Source organism: Callithrix jacchus, chromosome 5, assembly GCF_049354715.1.
Source record: "Callithrix jacchus isolate 240 chromosome 5, calJac240_pri, whole genome shotgun sequence".
NCBI lineage: Eukaryota > Metazoa > Chordata > Mammalia > Primates > Cebidae > Callithrix > Callithrix jacchus.
In genome coordinates, this window is record NC_133506.1 from 124,635,621 (window position 1) to 124,655,338 (window position 19,718).

Here is a 19,718-nt window from a genome sequence, read left to right on the forward strand (position 1 = left end):
GGGGATGAGAGAGGCAGGTTGAATACATGGACTGTTGAATGAGAAGATGGAGGCCTCCAGACTGGAAGGGAAGGCAAATTCGTATGACGTCCTCTGGCTGGGAAAAGTTGATTGTGAGAGAGAGGTGGGATTATAGGGGCAGGGTTTTGCAGTTCCTATATTTCCCTATTTCCCAAATGTGATAGTATACCTCTAGCATCTGGGGCAGGGTGAAAAACAAAGCAAAACAAACATGGCAGATCTCGGAGTGTCAAATTTTCTCATTGGTTGAGAGTTTCAAAAATTACCATTTTGGGAGGCTGAAGCAGATCATCTGAGGTCAGGAGTTTGAGAGACACCAGCCTGGAAAACATGACAAAGCCCTGTCTCTACTAAAAACACAAAAACTAGCCTGGCATGGTGGCAGACTCCTGTAATCCCAGCTACTCTAGAGGCTGAGGCAGAAGAATCACTTGAACTTGGGAGGTGGCGGTTGCAGTGAGCTGAGATCGCACCTCTGCACTCCAGCCTGGGTGACAGAGTGAGACTCTGACTCAATAAAACAAAAATTACTTTCCATCAAAATAAAAATAGACGTATTATGGGGAAGGAAACAAAATACAGCACAGGGATTTGAATCCACTTGTGATCTTAGTGATTGCAGTGGAATGAATGTTTATGTTCCCTTCACATTCATATGTTGAAATTTTAACCTCCAAGGTGATGGTATTAGAGGTGGGGCCCCTGGGGAGTGAATTAGGTTATGAGGGGGTAGCCCTCATGAATAGGATTAGTGCCCTCATAAAAGAGACCTCAGAGAAATCCCTCATCCCTTCTGCCATGTCAGATTATAGCAAGAAGATGGCATCTGTGAACTAGCAAGAGGGGCCTTACCAGGAATGGAATCTGCCGGCACCCTGATACTGGACTCCTCAGCCTCCAGAACTGTGAGAAATACATTTCTGTTGTTTACAAGTCAACCAGCTTATAGTATTGATTATGGTACCTGAAACAGACTAAGGTGGTTTTGCTTCACCATTTCTCTCCCACTTTTTACACCCAGAATGAAGTGTACTATCCCAAGACATAATTGCTCAGTGCAGAAGAGAATAGGGTAATCACCACCCCACTTCATGGTGTTTCCTTGTAAGAATGTAACCCAATCGTATTTTCTTAGAGACAGGTGTCATGATTTCCCAAAGCAATGTTCTTACATTCCTTGTAAGAATGTAATCCAATCGTATTTTCTTAGAGACACGTGACATGATTTCCCAAAGAAATCATGTCACGTGTCTCTAAGAAAATAAGATTTTATGGTAAGCAGGATTCTAAAATTGGCCTCTAAGATTCCATGCCCTCATTTCCAGAACCTGTGTCTATAAAAAGCTCACACTCCATGACTATGCTGTGTTCATGGCATAGCTGAATTTAGGGAGGTTGTCAAGGTGTGCCTGATTGAATCACACGAGCCCTGGAAAGTAAAGGGCTTTTTCTGGCGGTTATCAGAAGTCCAAAAGATCCAGAGTATCAGAATGATTTGATACACTGTTGCTGGCTTTGAAGATGGAGAGGGTCAAGTGGAAAGACCAGAGAGCTGCCATGAGTATCTGAGAATGCTTCCTGGCTGGAGCCAGCAAGGAAATGGGGGCAAGGAACTGAATTCTACCAACAACGAGAATGAGCTTGTAGGAGGACCCCTGAGCTGCTGATGAGAATGCAGCCAACCAACACCTTGATTTTAGTCTTGTGAGATCCTAGCAGAAAATGAGTCATACCATCTGATATGATTTGGATGTTTGTCCCCTCCAAATCTCATGTCGAAATGTAGTCCTCATTGTTGAAGGCAGGGCCTGGTGGGAGGTAATTGTAACAGAGGTGTGGATCCCCATGAATGGCTTAGCACCACCTCCTAGGTGATGAGTGAGGTCTTCCTCAGACTTCCTGTGAGATCTGGGTGTTTAAGGTATATGGCCCCTCCCTGCTGACTCTCTTATGCTCCTGCTCTGCCATGTGATGTGCCTGTTCTGTATCACCCTCTGCCATGAGTAAATTTTTTGAGTCTCTCACCAGAAGCACCATGCTTCCTGTACACCCTGCAGAACCATAAGCCAAATAAATTTTTTTTTAAAACAAATTACCCAGCTTCAGGTATTTCTTTTTTTTTTCTTTCTTTCTTTTGAGATGGAGTTTTGTTCTTGTTACCCAGGCTGGAGTGCAATGGCCCAATCTCAGCTCACTGCAACTTCTACCTCCCAGGTTCAAGTGGTTCTCCTGCCTCAGCCTCCTGAGTAGCTGGGATTACAGGTGCATACCACCATGCCCAGCTAATTTTATATTTTTAGTGGAGATGGGGTTTTACCATGTTGGTCAGGGTGGTCTTGAACTCCTGACCTCAGGTGGTCTACCCACCGTGGCCTCCCAAAGTGCTGGGAATATAGGCGTGAGCCATGGCGCCTGGCCAGTTATTTCTTCATAACAATACAAAAATGGCCTGAAACATCATCCCAGACTTCTGACCTATAGGACAAATGGGGTGTTGCTCTAAGTGTCTAAGTTTGTGGTAATTTGTACTCAGAAGCAAAAAATGAATACATATTTTGTTTAGAGAGGCTCAAAAACTAAATGCTCTTATTTTAAGCATATGCTTTTATTTCTTTTAAAAATAAACCTAAGTAATATTTTTTATTAGATCTAGAAAACTATTAATACAAGTGCTTCTGTTTGTTTGTTTGTTTTAGAGATGGGATCTTGCTCTGTCATTCGGGCTGGAGTGCAGTGGCACAATCAGAGCTCACTGCAGCCTTGAACTCCGGGTTTCGAGCTATTCTCCTGCCTCAGCCTCCCAAGTACTTAGGACTACAGGCATGCACCACAAAGCCCAGCTAATTAAAAAAAATTTTTTTTGGCCGGGCGCAGCGGCTCACGCCTGTAATCCCAGCACTTTGGGAGGTCGAGGTGGGTGGATCACGAGGTCAAGAGATTGAGACCATCCTGGTCAACATGGTGAAATCCCGTCTCTACTAAAAATACAAAAAATTAACTGGGCATGGTGGCATGTGCCTGTAATCCCAGCTACTCAGGAGGCTGAGGCAGGAGAATTGCCTGAACCCAGGAGGCGGAGGTTACGGTGAGCTGAGATCGCACCATTGCACTTCAGCTTGGGTAACAAGAGTGAAACTCCATCTCCAAAAAAAAAAAAAATTTTTTTTTTTTGAAGAGTCAGTCTTGCTTTGTTGCCCAGGCTGGTCTTGAACCCCTGGCCTCAAGCAATTCTCCCACCTCAGCCTCCCAAATTCTCGAGATTATATGCGTGAGCCACTGCCTCTGGCCCTCAAGTAAAGTTTTAGATTTTCATTTTGTCATTAAAGTGGTTAATCAGCTTTCAGATGGGACATCTATTTCTGAGTTCTCCATGGTCACTTAACAAAACTGATACCAGGCTGCAGAACTATCATGGCAAGAGGGTCCACAGACTTAAATACCTAGAGAAACAGGTAGATAGTCTAAATGAGTGAAGAATGTAGGCAGAAGGCAATAAGGAGGGGTGGGGAGTATGGCAAACTAGAGAGCACACTCTCCATGGAAAGGGGAACAGTTGCTACTAAGTTTCAGCTGATCCTAGACTTGTTCTGACATTGTTTATTCATCCATTCACTCATTCATCAACTATTTGTTGAGATACGAGATAATGATTTATATTTTGGAGCTAGGGCTGTGTACAAATCCATAATGTTTCTGTTCTTATGAAACTTATAATTTCCAGGGAAATAATTTATTCTGAGTTTGCAAGAGAAGCAGAATCTAGACTTCAATCAGGATTTGGATTCTTCTAAGTGTTGACTCAAGAATGAAGAGTTGAGCTTCCATTTAACCCAGCAGTCCCACTACTGGGTATATATACCCAAAGGAAAATAAACCATTCTACCAAAAAGACACATGCACCTGTGTTTTCCTCACAGCACTATTCACAGTAGCAAAGGCATGGAGTCAAGCTAGGTGCTCATCCACGATGGACTGGATAAAGAAAATGTGTGACATATACACCATTTTACGCAGACATAAAAAAAAGAATGAAATCATGTCCTTTGCAGGGACACGGGTGCAGCTGGAAACCATTATCCTAAGTGAACTAATGCAGAAACAGAAAACCAAATGTTGCATATTCTCACAAGTGGGAGCTAACCATTGAGTAAACATAGGCACAAACAGGAACATCAGACACTGAAAATTATTACAGGAGGAAGGGAAGAGGGGGTGGATTGAAAAAAACTGCCTATTGGGTGCTATGCTCACTATCTGGGTGACAGAGTCATTCATACACCTTGACATCACATGGCATACCTTTGCACCAGCCTGCATGGGTATACCTGATTCTAAAATAGAAGTTCAGAAAAAAGTTTTGTACAAATTAAAAAATATCCTGTGTGGGCCAAACAACAACAGCAACAACAACAGCAATTCGTAGCCAGTTTGCATTCTCTGCCTTGTGCTGTTAACAAAAATGTAGAAGTAAGCTGGTCAGTGTGAGGCAATATTAAGTACCCCTCGCACACATATAACTCTGGGGACGTATATGAATGGAGAAGACAAGGCAAGGTGAAGGAACACATTATTATTATTATTATTATTTGAGACAAGGTCTTGCTCTGTTGCCCAGGCTGGGATGCAGCGGCACCATCACAGATCACTGTAGCCTTAACCTCCTAGGCTCAAGCAATCCCCCTACCTCAGTCTCCTAAGTAGCTGAGACTAAAGGCATGTGTCATTATGCCTGGTTAATTTTTAAAGTTTTTTGTAGACAGGGGTCTCCATGTGTTGCCCAGGCTGATCTTGAACTCCTAGGCTCAAGTGATGTTCCTGTTTTGGCCTTACAAAGTGCTGGGATTATAGGCATGAGCTGCTGCACCCAGCTAGAACACCCTATTATTTTAAGATTTTGGCCTCCAAGAGCAGTAGAAAGATGGCTGGGACTTCTCTCCCAAGACAGCAAGCCCCGGGCCAGTCTTCCAGCTTGGGGTGGAGGAAGGGGACTGGAGCTTATTCCTCTCCTAAAGGTCATCAGCAAACTCAGGAGTCCAGTGACCACTGCCCCCATCCCACTCCCTCAAAATAAAGGAGCAATTTGTACTGTTGGTATAATTATCCAAGGCGACAAATGTTAAAGCTGCTTCAGACCTAGCATTTGATGAAAACCAAGGGAAAGGGGAAACTGTTGACCAAGTCTGTATGTCTCCAGCCTGCTTTCCCTTACTTTACTAACGTTTATTTTTATTTTAAAAACTTAATCCAACTAGGCTCTCATTCCCAAGGCTACTTAAAGTTAAAGCTATGTAACTGCTAAACTCTCCTGGGAGTCTTCTGAAAAGGGCAATATGTCCTCCGCTATGTTAGTCACCCTGAACTAAAGCAGCACAGAAGATAGTTAGGAGAAAGAAATAATTATTCAGCACAAAGTCTTAATGGCTGTTGCTTTTGTCAATAAAAATAAAACCTTAGTTACAAATCATATGATCTTCAGGGGAGTAGTAGAAATCACTTTGCTCCTGACTCTGCAATACTGGAATTTTCCTTGGAAATAGTTTCCTAAAAAGAACAATATTTCTCTTAGAAAGACAGAGTATTTTAGAATGTTTAATTTTTCTTATTTTTAAGTAGCAAATGCATTTACATGGCTCAACATTTTAAAGTTAAAACTTTTCCTTCCATCCTGTCCGCCAGTTAACCTGCCTCCCCTCTCCAGAAGCAACTAATGTTACTGGTGTTTTTCCCATTGTTTTTCTCCACAATTATTTTTATAGGTACGATAATATAAAATCTGTGCTGTCCTGAAACTTGCTTTATTTTCCTGTCAATAGATTCTGGTGATTTTTCCAATTCAGTACACAGAAAGCTCCTCATTCTCTATTAAGGTTACATAGTATTCCACTGTATGGAAATCACATAATTAACCTGCTGTGGTCTGATGTTTGTGTTACATGGTGGAACCTAATCCCCATTATGATAGTATTAGGAAGTGGGGCCTTTGGGAGGTGACTGGGTCATGAGGGCAGAGCCTTCATGGGTGGGGTCAGTGCCCTCACAAAAGAGATCCTGGAATGCTATCTCATCTCTTTCACTGTGTGAAGAGAGAAGGCTTTATTTATGAGCCAGAAAGCAGGTCCTCACACTAGACACTGAATCTGCTGGTGCTTTAATCTTGGACTTCCCAGCCTCTAGAACTGCAAGAAATAAATTTATGTTGTTTATAAACTACCCAGTTTATGTTATTTTGTGACAGCAGTCTGACTAGGTGAAGACATAAGCTACTAGCAAATGTCTAGATTGTCTGTAACATTTTGTTATGCTGAGCAATGCTGGGACATTTAACCTGTAAGTAAGTATGATGTTTCCCATGTGTGAGAGCATATCTGTATGATAAATTCCTAGAAGTGTTATTGATGGGTCAGAGGGTAGGCACATTTATAATCGTTACTGATATTGCCAAAGTACCCTCTGCCAAGGTAAGATACTGCCAACCCCTCACCCTCGGCATTGTATGAGGCTGTATTCATGAAGCTTTGCCAACAGTGTAGTTACACTTCTTGATCCTTGCAAAAATGTTGATTTTTTTTTATAAGGTTGGAATGACCAACTGGCTTATTCATGGCTCTAACTTCTGTGCAATTCTTAGGCCAGTCTCACTTTGAAATTACAAGAATAAGAAACCAAATCAAAGCATGGTTTCCTCTAGTATTTTCTGGTTTCATTTTTATTCCATTTAAATATCTGAGAAGTCTAGAATTTATTCAGATAAAAAGCGTTAGGCATGGCTTAATCTTTTTCTGCCCTCCAAGATGATTAGCTAGTTCTCTAACCATCATTTATTAAACAAATTCATTTTTTAATTTCACTGATTTGAAATGTCATCTTTATCATACAAAACATTTCCATTTATATTTGGGTCTATTTCTGGAAGCTCCATTCTGTTTCATGTTCTGTCTGGCCATATTCCAAGGCAATGCTGTTGAACTTTTTAAACTTTATAAAACACTTTAACAGCTGGTGGGACCAGTCCTTTTGATTACTTTTTTTTTTTTTTTCAGATGAAGTCTTGCTCTGTCCCCAGGCTGGAATGCAGTGGCGCAATCTCAGCTCACTGCAACCTCCACTTCCCGGGTTCAAAAGATTCCCCTGCCTCAGCCTCCCGAGTAGCTGGGTCTATAGGCGCATGCCACCACGCCTGGCTAATTTTTTGTATTTTAGTAGAGATGGGGTTTTACCATGTTGACCAGGCTGGTCTTGAACTCCTGACCTTGTGACCCACCTGCCTCGGTCTCCCAAAGTGCTGGGATTACAGGTGTGAGCCACCAGGCCCAGTCTGCTCTCTCTCTCTCTTTTTTAAAAGAGTTTTCAATTATAAAAACCTTTCAACATGGAAACCTTAAAAAGTTTTAAACGGGCTTATCAAGTAGCGTTATTATAATGCCTTCTTGAGTTGTTGATGAGAATGTAGTTGGTGCATTGCTCTAGAGGTTAATTTCCCAGTGCATTCCTCTTTTTCTCCTCTCCCCTCCCTTCCCCTTCCCTCCCCTCTCCTCTCTTCTCCTTTTCTTTCCTTTTTTTTTTCTTCTCTTTTTTTGTGGATAGAGTCTCATTCTGTTGTCCAGGCTGAAGTGCAGTGGTGCCATCTTGATTCACTGCAACCTCCATCTGCTGGGTTCAAGTGATTCTCCTGCTTCAGCCTCTTGAGTAGATGGGATTACAGGCATGCGCCACCACACCTGAGTAATTTTTGTATTTTTAGTAGAGATGGGGTTTTGCCATGTTGGCCAGGCTGGTCTCAAACTCCTGACCTCAGGTGATCCACCCACCTCGGCTTCCCAAAGTGCTGGAATTACAGGCATGAGCCACCATGCCCGGCCCCCAGTACATTTCAAAACATGTAATGAGTTTACCCTTTGACTTAGCAATTTCACTTCTGCAACATATACTGTAGAATGATTTGCACAACTGCAAGAAAACATGTTCAAAGATATTCACTGAAGTGTTGTTTGTAATTGTAAAAACTGGAGAAAATAGAAATATCTAGGACGGGGCATTTAAGAGATATCTCTACATGTAGTGACATAGAAGGCTGTCTAATTTCAGAACAGTCGTAGAGTGGGTCTTTTTCTTTTTGCTAAAAATATCATCTACAGGTGCTTATATAGACACAGACACATTTCGTGTGCATGAAAAGAACATATAGTAAACTCAATGATGGTGTGCCTTGGGGGTATTGATGAATGGCTTCGTTTTTGCTTTATATATTTTTGTGAACTGTGCAATTAAACAAATTACACTGAAAGTTGTTTTTACATACCTCTTTCAAAGGTATCACTCCTCTCTGTGTCTGCCCATCTAGCATCCTTTTCCATCCCCCACCCCCCTTTTTTTAAAGCATTGCATCTTCTCATTTGAACTGCATTTCCCAGATCTGGCCAAAAAAAAAAAAAATTTCCCCTTTTACTTTTGTGATCTGTGACCACAATTTCAGATCACTGTATCCCATCTCTTTGAGTCCCTGTGGTTAATTCAGGCATGTGCAAATGACCCAATCTGTATCAATCTGAGGATTCTTAAAGATTTTTCAATGGCCGGCAGAGAAGAACTGTCCTCTTTTTCTGGGATTCTCAGCTATGAGAAGACTGTACATGAAGAACTGCCAGTGACCAGAAAGCCTGCCAGGTATTGCCACCACAGAGAGAAACCGTAAAGTAGGTCACAGAGGGCAAGAGGCTGCTCAATGGCATCGTTTGAGTAACTGGATGCAGTCATCCTTCTTGGACTTAGTTATCTGAACAGAATGGATCCCTTTCTGCCAGCTAGCTAGGATCAGGTTTTTAAGTTACCCTTTGAAAGATACAAATGGCCGGGCGCAGTGGCTCATGCCTGTAATCCCAGCACTTTGGGAGGCTGAGGTGGCCAGATCACTTGAGGTCAGGAGTTTGAGACCAGCCTGGCCAACATGGTGAAACCCCATCTCTACTAAACACATAAAAATTAGCCAGGCCTGGTGGTGGGAACCTGTAATCCCAGCTACTCAGGAGGCTGAGGCAGGAGAATAACTTTAACCTGGAAGGTTGAGGTTGCAGTGAGCCAAGATTGTGCCACTGTACTCTAGCTTGGGAAACAAGAGTGAGACTCAGTCTCAGACAAATAAAAGACAGATGCAAACCCCCTCCTGATGTGTCACACACTTGCACTGGCTCTGGGAGATGGTGTCAACTCCCACTTTTCACAGCCCACACCCTGGAAGGACAGACCTCATCTGCTCCATGATGTCCATGTGAGACTCTGAAATTTGTTCCCCATGTCCACAGTTATTAGGGAATTTTTTTCGTAAACTTCCCTAAGATGATCTTATAGGTGAGTCAACATGATAGGTATCTTTCTCGATAACCTTCATTATCACCCAGTGCCCTTGTTTCATCTGCAGACTAATTTAGAGCTACTGTTGTTTTTTAAACCTCTCTAAATCTTTTCCTTGGGATGCTCCCAAGATTTCAGTCCATTTCAATATCAGTCTTCACCTACAGAAGTTCCTCAAGGACCATCTCAAATGTCCCTATCTATTAGCATTAACCTTTCTTTGACTCTCCCAAATAAAGGATAAATAGCACAAAGGCCAAACACAAGGCTCTGTTTTGGTGTCACTGGCTTTTGGTGACAATAATGACAATGACATAGCTTGATCCCTGCTGTAATGAGGTGAGAGTGTCATAGAATGCACAGCAAGTTGAACAAGAACTAATCAGTAGTGTGATAACAGAAATGGATGCAGAGTTTGTGTCACAAGGACCTTGTTCTGCCTCTTACCAGTCAATGCTAGTGTTGTTGCTATGAATACAATGTCTTATGTGATCCTGCAGCCCCTCCACGAGATACATATTCTTATCCACAATTTGCAAATGAGAAGACTGAAGATAAGGTACAGGCTTAAAAAGCAGTTGAAGCCTTCTGAGCTTCAGTTTACCTGTTGCAGAAAATGGGGAATGCTGATACTATCTCCTTGCATGCCACCAGAATTAAGGGCAGTAATATTCAACCATCGAGTAGGCATCCAAGGATGGTGGCCATTTGTAAGTATGATTTACCAATTATAAAGATGAGAGACCAGGTAGATGATGATATTTTTCCAAAAACACTGTTTTACTGGGTAACCAGAAACAATCATTTTGCAAGCCACCGCAAAATCCCTTGGAACATCCCATAAGCTAGGGAATGGCATCTACGTCATACTTGCATTAGCCACCACCATCATTTGCATGCCTTGGCATGTGTGTGAGACTGCAGATCATCCAATGGACCCTGGAATCCTGCTGTAGCTTTTCTGTGGTCTGTTGGTGTGCAGACTAAGCAATAGGCAGGTTGTCAAGGCATTAGAGGGAGAGCCAAGGCAGGTCTGGGCTTGGGTCTTAGGAGGTAGGTGTCTGCAGGCATGGGGAAGGCAGGAAGCATGGAAATGGAGCTTAGATGGCCTAAGTGGGAGCCTGGAGTCCATTTGCTTCCTGGGTTATGGGAGCCGAGGGCATGAGGAGGGTGCCAATCTGCACCCTGTTTTCTTCTGGGACCCTGAGGACAGAGTCACTGGGGTGCTGTGAGTGCTCCAGGCAGGGAGGGGAGATGGCTATGACTCAGAGGGGTCAGGGAGGATTTGGAAGGTTCTCAGAAGCCTGCGCAGCTCCCTATGCTTCTAGTCATTAACCACATGGCTTCAGGTCTGAAAATCTTCCTCGGTGCCTAAATTTCTTTGTACTGAAGAAATAGAAGGAATAGGATTGGATTCCCACCTCCAACTTAGTTTTAGGGCATAGGTTTATGGCTGTTATATTTAACAATTCTTTGTGGATTGAGGTCAGGCCCCTTTGGAATAATTTTGATACCAGACCATGCAAATATAGACACAGCAATTCTCTCTAATGGGTGTTACAGTGGAGAAGGGACAGTATCAGAAGGGAAAGTCGAGACTCCCATTTGTTCCCCCCCAGCACTGTAGAGCTAGCTGTTCATTTCTAAGTTCTCCTAGCCACAAAACACAGACATCTTTGGTTCCTTTCTCTTCCCAGTCATTTCTAAATCCTGGAGTTTAACCTCCATTACCCTTTGTTTGTTTGTTTATTGAGATGGAGTCCAGCTCTGTCACCCAGGCTGGAGTGCAGTGGCCCAGTCTTGGCTCACTGCAACCTCCGCTTCCCAGGTTCAAGCAATTCTCCTGCGTCAGTCTCCCAAATAGCTGGGATTACAGGTGTGTGCCACTATAATGCCATCTATTAGCATTATATATGCACGGCTAATTTTTGAGTTTTTAGTTGAGATTGGGTTTCACCATGTTGCCCAGGCTGGTTTTGAACTCCTACCTCAAGTGATCTGCCTGCCTCAGCCTCCCAAAGTGCCAACCATTACCTCTTAATTTTTCTTTTTTTTTTTTTCTGTTGCCTGTGCCTTAACTCAACCCTCTTATCTGGATCCTGGAATAGCCTCTTTACTGATATGCACGACCTCAGTCTTTCCTTCTCCACTCCGGGCCTCCATCACTGCCAAATTCACTGTCCGGGACACAGCTTCAAGCACTTATCTCCCTCCTACAAAATCCTTCAGTAGGTCCTCGTTGTCCATGAACTCTCATCCAAGTTCCTACTTTAGCATTTCTCCAAATTTTTTACTTTTTAAAATCTTCCTCCCCACCCGTTGCCCTCCTACCTAAATTCTATGTTTAGTGTTCCTGTATTTTCCTCCCACCTCATGCTGTTCCATCACCTTGGAATGTCTTCTTCTACATTTTCATCTCCAGAAATCCCTCCCAGCCAAACTCCCATGGAACTTCCTTTTCTAGTCCTACAACCAGATGTGAGCTTTCTCTCTCACTCCCTCAAATTCTCATCCAACTCCAATTTCCCTCCCTCCCTCCTTCTCTCTCTCTCTCTCACTCTCTCTCTTTCTCCTTTGAGATGTAGTTTTGCTCTTGTTGCCCAGGCTGGAGTGCAATGGCTTGATCTCGGCTCACCACAACCTTCGCCTCCTGGGTTCAAGGGATTCTCCTGCTTCGGCCTCCCAAGTAGCTGGGATTACAGGCATGTACCACCACATCTGGCTAATTTTGTATTTTGAGTAGAGATGTGGTTTCTCCATGTTGGTCAGGCTGGTCTCAAACTCCCGACCTCAAGAGATTCACCCACCTCCGCCTCCTACGTTGCGGGGATTACAGGCATGAGCCACCACACCCAGCCAACTCCAATTTCTTTTACTGCTCTTGCCATATTTTGAATAATAATGATTTGGGCACATTTCTCATTTCTTCTGAGGGTGGGCAGACACAATGTCTTACTCAACTTTGTGCCCCTTCCAAAACTTAGCAGAGCATCTTGTGCACAGAAAGTACTTAATGTAAAAAAAAGTAGGAAGCTCTCCACTAGTACTGACATATGCCGCTACTATGACCTGAGTATATTTTTGGTATTAGTGGGCTACAAAATATTTTAGGGATTTGATGGTTTATAATCCAAGACAAATCTGGTCTTTCTCAGAGCATTTCACTCCAAGTTGTGTACAAAGAAAGCTTTCTAAATAAAGGAACTCCCCAGGAGTTAGGCAATGGTACAGCAGGGTCAAAGAGGGAAAATAGCAAAAGGGCTGGTCAGGATTCGACACTTCTCTACGAGTTTGAACATCCCTGGATCGTTCAGAACTAAGGGTTGGCACAGGGATACAATCTCTCTCTCTCTGTTTTTAGTTGCATTGGGACAAACTAACTCCCATATAATTTAATGAAAATAATTTTGATTGCCCTGGAGAAAACCCAGTTCTTTTGATGGGTAGTTTTAAGTGCTGACTCTCCAGGAGAAAATTAAAGCTTTCAGTGCCTTCAGACATAAAAATAAATGGTCAACACAAAAGATGTTTTTCTGATCTTTCCAATTCTAAGGAACTCTCCTGGATTTACATCTACATCTTTGACCACTTTGCCTGTGTCGCTTTTTCAGTCTTCCTTGATCCGTCATGAAATACCAGAATTCTGAAAGTTTCTATTCTAGCTCTTTTTCTTTCTCCCTCTAGCCTTGCTTTGGACGTGATTTCATCCACCTCCCTAGCTTCAGTGATCACTTGTGTGCAAAGGACTCATAATGTTTTTCTTGCAGGTCTTTCAGCTATAGACTCATAAATTCAGCTGCTCAGATCTGTAATGGACAAGACAGCAAATATTTTGGCCTTGGTGGGCCAAATAGTCTTTCTCTCAACTGCTCAACTCTGCTATTATTGCAACGAAAGGAGCGTTAGGCAATCTGTAAATGAACAAACAAAGCTCTGTTCTAATGCTGCTTTTTTGCTTGTTTTTACGAAAGCAAGTGGTCATGGGCCAGATTTGGTCTGCGGGTCACAGTTTGCCAACCTTTGCCTTAAAAGCATCTAAATTCAACATGCTTAAAACTAAACTCTTGATTGTCTCTCTAAACCTAGGCTTCAGTTGTGGCTTCTGTTCTGCCCTGTGAAGGCCACCTGTCATAGGTCAGGTTCTCCCTGAAGCTGGCCCTGGGCTTTGGGTTTATGAGCAGGTAATTTATTATGAAGGTGCTCCCTGGAGAAACTGGTAAGAAAGTGAGGACATAGGAGAGGAAGAAGCCAGATAAAGAAGTCCTAGTCTTGGTCTGATTCTTTGGGGAGTTCCTGGTCTTGTTATACCTCAAAGTTTGTCCTGCATTGAAGCAAAGGAGCTGAGCCTTTCTACTCTGATATGGTTTGGCTCTGTGTCTCCACGCAAATCTCATCTCGGATTGGAGGGACAGGTGGATGTGACTGGATCATGGGAACAGCATGCTATTCTCATGATAGTGATAGGGAGTGAGTTCTCAAGAGAGCTGAGGTTTTAAGTGTGCCACTTCCTTGTACTTGCACTCACTCCCTCCTGCTACCTTGTGAAGAAGGTGCCTGCTTCTCCTTCACCTCCCGCCATGATTGTAAGTTTCCTGAGGCTCCCCAGCCATGCAGAACTGCAAGTCAGTTAAACCTCTTTTCTATGCATTGCCCAGTCTTGAGTATTTCTTTATAGCAGTGCAAAAACAGACTAATACATACTCTTACTCTGGTCAGTCATTGGCAATAATTGTTCTTGGGGAAGGAGAAAATAAGGGGAGTGTCTGAGTTTACTGAGGCTGCCATAACATGACCATGAACTTGATTATTTAAAATAAAAGAAACTTACTCTGTCACACTTTCGGAGGCCAGAAGTCCAAAATAAAGGTATTTTTAGGACTTTATGCTCCTGAAGGCTCTAGGGGAGTTTCACTTTCTAGGGGAGAATCCATTCCTTGTTTTTCTTAGCTTATGGCAGTTCCAGTCATCCCTTGGCTTGTGGCCACATCACTCTAATCTCTGCATCTGTGGTTACCTTGTTTATTCCTCTTCTCTTTATTCTCTCCTCTCCTATAAGAATTCTTGTGCAAGCATTAACCCAGATAATCCAGGATTATCTCTTCATCTTAAGATCCTTAACTTAATCATATGTGCAAAAGCCCTTTTTCCAGTGATTTGGCATGGGTATCTTTTGGGTGGGGGTGGGAGCAGAGGCAGGGAGTTTCTAACAGAATAAAACTCCTAGGCACTTCTAGATCTTTCTAAGGGTGAGGTCAGTGTCTTAGCCACTAGCCACAAAGCATACAGAAACTACCTGCAGCTGAGCCAGAATTCCAGGAGTTATCCTTGAAATCTCTCTCTTTCTCCCCAAAATGTCCACTGCATCACCAAATTGTATAGATGTTACCTCCTTTAATAGCTCTTGAATCTGTCCACCCCTCATCTCTACCACCATCACCCTAGTCTAAGTCACCTGGACTTTTCCAATAACCTCCTAACTGGAAGTTCCATTGAGACTCCCTTAGATCAGCACTGCTAACTATAACCAGAATGATTGCTTTTTCAAAATGCAAATCTAATCCTTTAGCCTCCTGCTTAGAAGCACTCAACGTCTTTTATTGATGTTAAATAAAAACAAGCTTTCTTAGGTCTGCACCAGCCAATGCAATAGCTACTAGCCACATGTGACTAATTACATTTAAACTAATAAATATTAAAGTCACACCAGCCAAACCTGCCACATTTTAATTGCTACATAGCCACATGTAACTAGTGGCTACCCTTTTGCACAGCACAGATGATAGAACATTTTCATCATTGTGCAAAGTTCTATTGGACTCACTGGTCGAGGTCCATGTTCTTCTACCCCAGCTACAAAGGCAATGATCTATCTACCAAGGGTGCTTGCAACAGGCTGTTTCCTTGGCATGGGGTACTCTTTCCCTCTTTTTGCCTCCTTACATCCTTCTCATCCACCAGTTAGGGTCTTCATTCCTTGGAAGTCTGCATTGGCCTCTGGACAGGTCCCATGTCTCTGTTCTGTGTTTCATTGCATAGTGTCTCTCTCCTTTATCCATGCTGCACTTACAGTTTCACATCTGTTTGTGCTCATCCACCCCAGACACCACAAAGGTAGAGTCTATTTGTGTTTTTGCTTAACCCTTGAATCTTCAGCATTTGAATCCTTAGCATCCTGAACACATAAGAGATGCCATATACATACATATATATATATGTGGTCTATATAGTCTATATACAGAGAGAGACTGAGTCTAACTTTGTCACTCAGGCTGGAGTGCAGTGGTGTGATCTCAGCTCACTGCAACCTCTACCTCCTAGGTTCTCCTGCCTCAGCCTCCTGAGTAGCTGGGATTACAGATGCTTGCCATCATGCCTGGCTAATTTTTGTATTTTTAGTACAGACAAGGTTTCACCATGTTTGTCAGGCTGGTCTTGAACTCCTGACCTCAAGTGATCTACCTGCCTCTACCTCCCAAAGTGCTAAAAATCCAGGCATGAGCCACCACACCTGGCCAACAGATACTCAATAAATATCTGTTGGATGAATTAATCGGCTCCTTATCTCACACCTAGTGGATGATAGCTTTAGGAGAACTGTCTTCTGTATTTTTCTGGAAAGACAGCTAATGGGAACCATAAGCTTACTGAAGCCTGGTATTAGAGAAGTTGATTTGCATGCTCTCTGGATATAATATGTTTGGTATAATGTTAAAATTTCCAGAAATCCTATTTCCCATTTTTCCTTCTTTCCAACTGTGTCATCTTTTACATTTTCTGGCTTTCCTGAGTCAGGATGAACTGAAATGATAACAGGAAATAACTTCTGTCCTTTCTGCTGAAATAACTAGTCTTCCTTTGGCATCTGGCCACACATTCGCCTCCAAAAGCAGTGATGCCAAGTTCTCTCAAGTATAGCTATTTAAATTGCATGCCACAGAATTTATATTTTGCTAAATTCACTGGTTACCAAGCTGTTATGAGAAATGGCACTCTTTCTGTTTTGAGAGCACATACTGAGGTCTCCTGGGGAGGAATTTGGTGATAATCCATTAAGTATTTTGTAATTATTTGAACCCTTGCACATTTCCTGGAGTTGTTCATTCCTGAGCAATTCTAGGAGGCACTGTGTCAGATGGAGAGATATGATGGGGTCCACCTAGTCCCATCACCTGGGTTAGGATGATTGACCTGCAGACATTCATGAAGCCCTGGTCATTGGTGCCTGGGATTCCAAACAGTGAGAGTAAAATGAGAATGGGCTGTCAGGCACTCAGGAAAAATCTCTTTGTTGGAAACTGAATTTAGTGTTCATTGTGCTATACCATCAGAAGAGAAACAGAACAGTGAAAGATCCGGAGCCACATGTTTTCTTCCCAAATAAGTTCTAAGTTTCCTGAGGGCAAGGATCTGCCCTGGATTTCTTTTGCATCATCCTCAGTATTTGAAGGAGCACTCAGAAGTGCTAATCACACAGTAAATGTTCTATGAATAACTGATTCTTAGATGCTTGAACACGTTTCCTGCTGCCAAAGCTCCATCATACTCCAAAACACTAGTATCAAAACCTGGGGAAGAAAATCCCTTAAACACAGGAATTGCACTTGAATTCTATTCATGGAGTTCAAAAGGTATGTCTTACTAATTTAACACACTTCCAAGAGGACTCTGTCACACAGACAATTATAAAAGCATTAAAGTGAACTTCTATAGCACTTGGCTTTTAAATTTAATCTTGCATCTGTTTGATCCATATGTCTCTTTCAGTGTTCTTATCCTTGACGAGGGTCCTAGAAAGAACATTTTATCAAGGTTGTTTTTCTTTTTTTCCCCATGGCTGTGATTAGTTTGGAAGAACCCTCCTTCACACTGTCCTATTTCTCCTGTGACATGAAAGAGTTCGGGTTTTGTGAGACCTGAAGCAATACGATTTGAAGGATCATCTTTAAGAAAAAGAGCACAAAATTATGACTACAAAACCAGGTATGAGAGTAAATTTTTATTTAGAATAAAAAAGAATCAAAAAATTACTGGTGCCTTGAAAGCTTAGGTCCCTTTCTTCTAAGATGTCTAACTTAATATACTATATAATATCCTGAAACTGATAAGCAACTTCAGCAAAGTCTCAGGATACAAAATCAATGTGCAAAAATCACAAGCATTCCTATACACCAATAACAGACTTAAAGAGAGCCAAATCAAGAACAAACTGCCATTCACAATTGCTACAAAGAGAATAAAATACCTAGGAATACAACTAACAAAGAATGCAAAGGACCTCTTCAAGGAGAACTACAAATCACTGCTCAACAAAATAAGAGAGGACACAAACCGATGGAGAAACATTCCATGATCATGGTTAGGAAGAATCGATATCGTGAAAATGGCCATACTGCCCGAAGTAATTTACAGATTCAACACTATCCCCATCAAGCTACCAATTACCTTCTTCACAGAATTGGAAAAAAACACCTTAAACTTCATATGGAACCAAAAGAACAAAGCTGGAGGCATCACACTACCTGACTTCAAACTATACTACAAGGCTACAGTAATCAAAACAGCATGGTACTGGTACCAAAACAGAGATATAGGCCAATGGAACAGAACAGAGGCCTCAGAGGCAACACCACACATCTACAACCATCTGATTTTTGACAAATCTGACAAAAACAAGCAATGGAGAAAGGATTCTTTGTTTATTAAATGGTGTTGGGACAACTGGCTAGCCATGTGCAGAAAGCAGAAACTGGACTCCTTCCTGACAACTTACACTAAAATTAACTCCAGATGGATTAAGATTTAAACATAAGACCTAACACCATAAAACCCTAGAAGAAAATCTAGGCAAAACCATTCAGGACATAGGCATAGGCAAGGACTTCATGACCAAAACACCAAAAGCATTGGCAACAAAAGCCAAAATAGACAAATGGGACCTAATCAAACTCCATTCTGCACAGCAAAAGAAACAATCATTAGAGTGAACCAGCAACCAACAGAATGGGAAAAAGTTTTTAAAATCTACCCATCTGACAAAGGGCTAATATCCAGAATCTACAAAGAACTAAAACAGATTTCCAAGAAAAAAACAAACAAGCCCATTCAAAAATGGGCGAAGGATATGAATAGACACTTTAAAAAAGAAGACATACATGAGGCCAACAAAGATATATGAAAAAATGCTCATCATCACTGGTCATTAGAGAAATGCAAATCAAAACTACATTCAGATATACCATCTCACCCCAGTTAGAATGGCGATCATTAAAAAATCTGGAGACAACAAATGCTGGAGAGGACGTGGAGAAATAGGAACACTTTTACACTGTTGGTGGGAGTGCAAATTAGTTCAACCATTGTGGAAGACAGTGTGGCGATTCCTCAAGGACCTAGAAATAGAAATTCCATTTGACCCAGCAATCCCATTACTGGATATATATCCAAAGGATTATAAATCATTCTACTATAAGGACACATGCACATGAATGTTTACTGCAGCACTATTTACAATAGCAAAGACCTGGAACCAACCCAAATGCCCATCGATGATAGACTGCACAGGGAAAATGTGGCACATATACACCATGGAATACTATGTAGCCATAAAAAATGATGTTTGTGTCTTTTGTAGGGACATGGATGAACCTGGAAACCATCATTCTCAGCAAACTGATACAAGAACAGAAAATCAAACACCGCATGTTCTCACTCATAGGAGGGTGTTGAACAATGAGAACACATGGACACAGGGAGGGGAGCATCACACACTGGGGTCTGTCGGGGGGAAATAGGGGAGGGCCAGTGTGGGGTGGGCAGTTGGGGAGAGATAGCATGGGGAGAAATGCCAGATATAGGTGATGGGGAAGAAGGCAGCAAATCACACTGCCATGTGTGTACCTATGCAACAATCTTGCATGTTCTTCACCTGTACCCTTAAACCTAAAATGCAATAAAAAATACTATATATTATTTATAATATGCTATATATAGTATATATACTACTTAATATATAATATATATTTCTATATAAGAAATATATAACATATGTTCTATATATAATATAGGATATACTATATATAGTATATATAAGTATAATCTGTAATGCATAATATGTATTTCTACACACATGGGTAGCTGGGACTATAGGTGCATTCCACAACACCTGACTATTTTATATATATACATTTTTTGTAGAGACAGTGTTTTCCCATGTTGCCCAGGCTGGTTTTGAACTCCAAGCCTGCCTTGGCCTCCAAAAGTGCTGGGATTACAGGGGTGAGCCACGGTGCCCACTGTGCGGTATGTAGAAATATTTCTTGATTGTAACCTGGCTCCCTTCTCAACTCTAT

At 42.1% G+C, this 19,718-nt stretch overlaps 1 protein-coding gene across 1 annotated transcript in view; it reads right to left on the reverse strand.

Moving 5' to 3' along the window:
• FAM20A (FAM20A golgi associated secretory pathway pseudokinase) overlaps positions 1–19,718 on the reverse strand; it is a 61,669-nt gene that overhangs the window by 19,302 nt on the left and 22,649 nt on the right. The window lies entirely within an intron of this gene.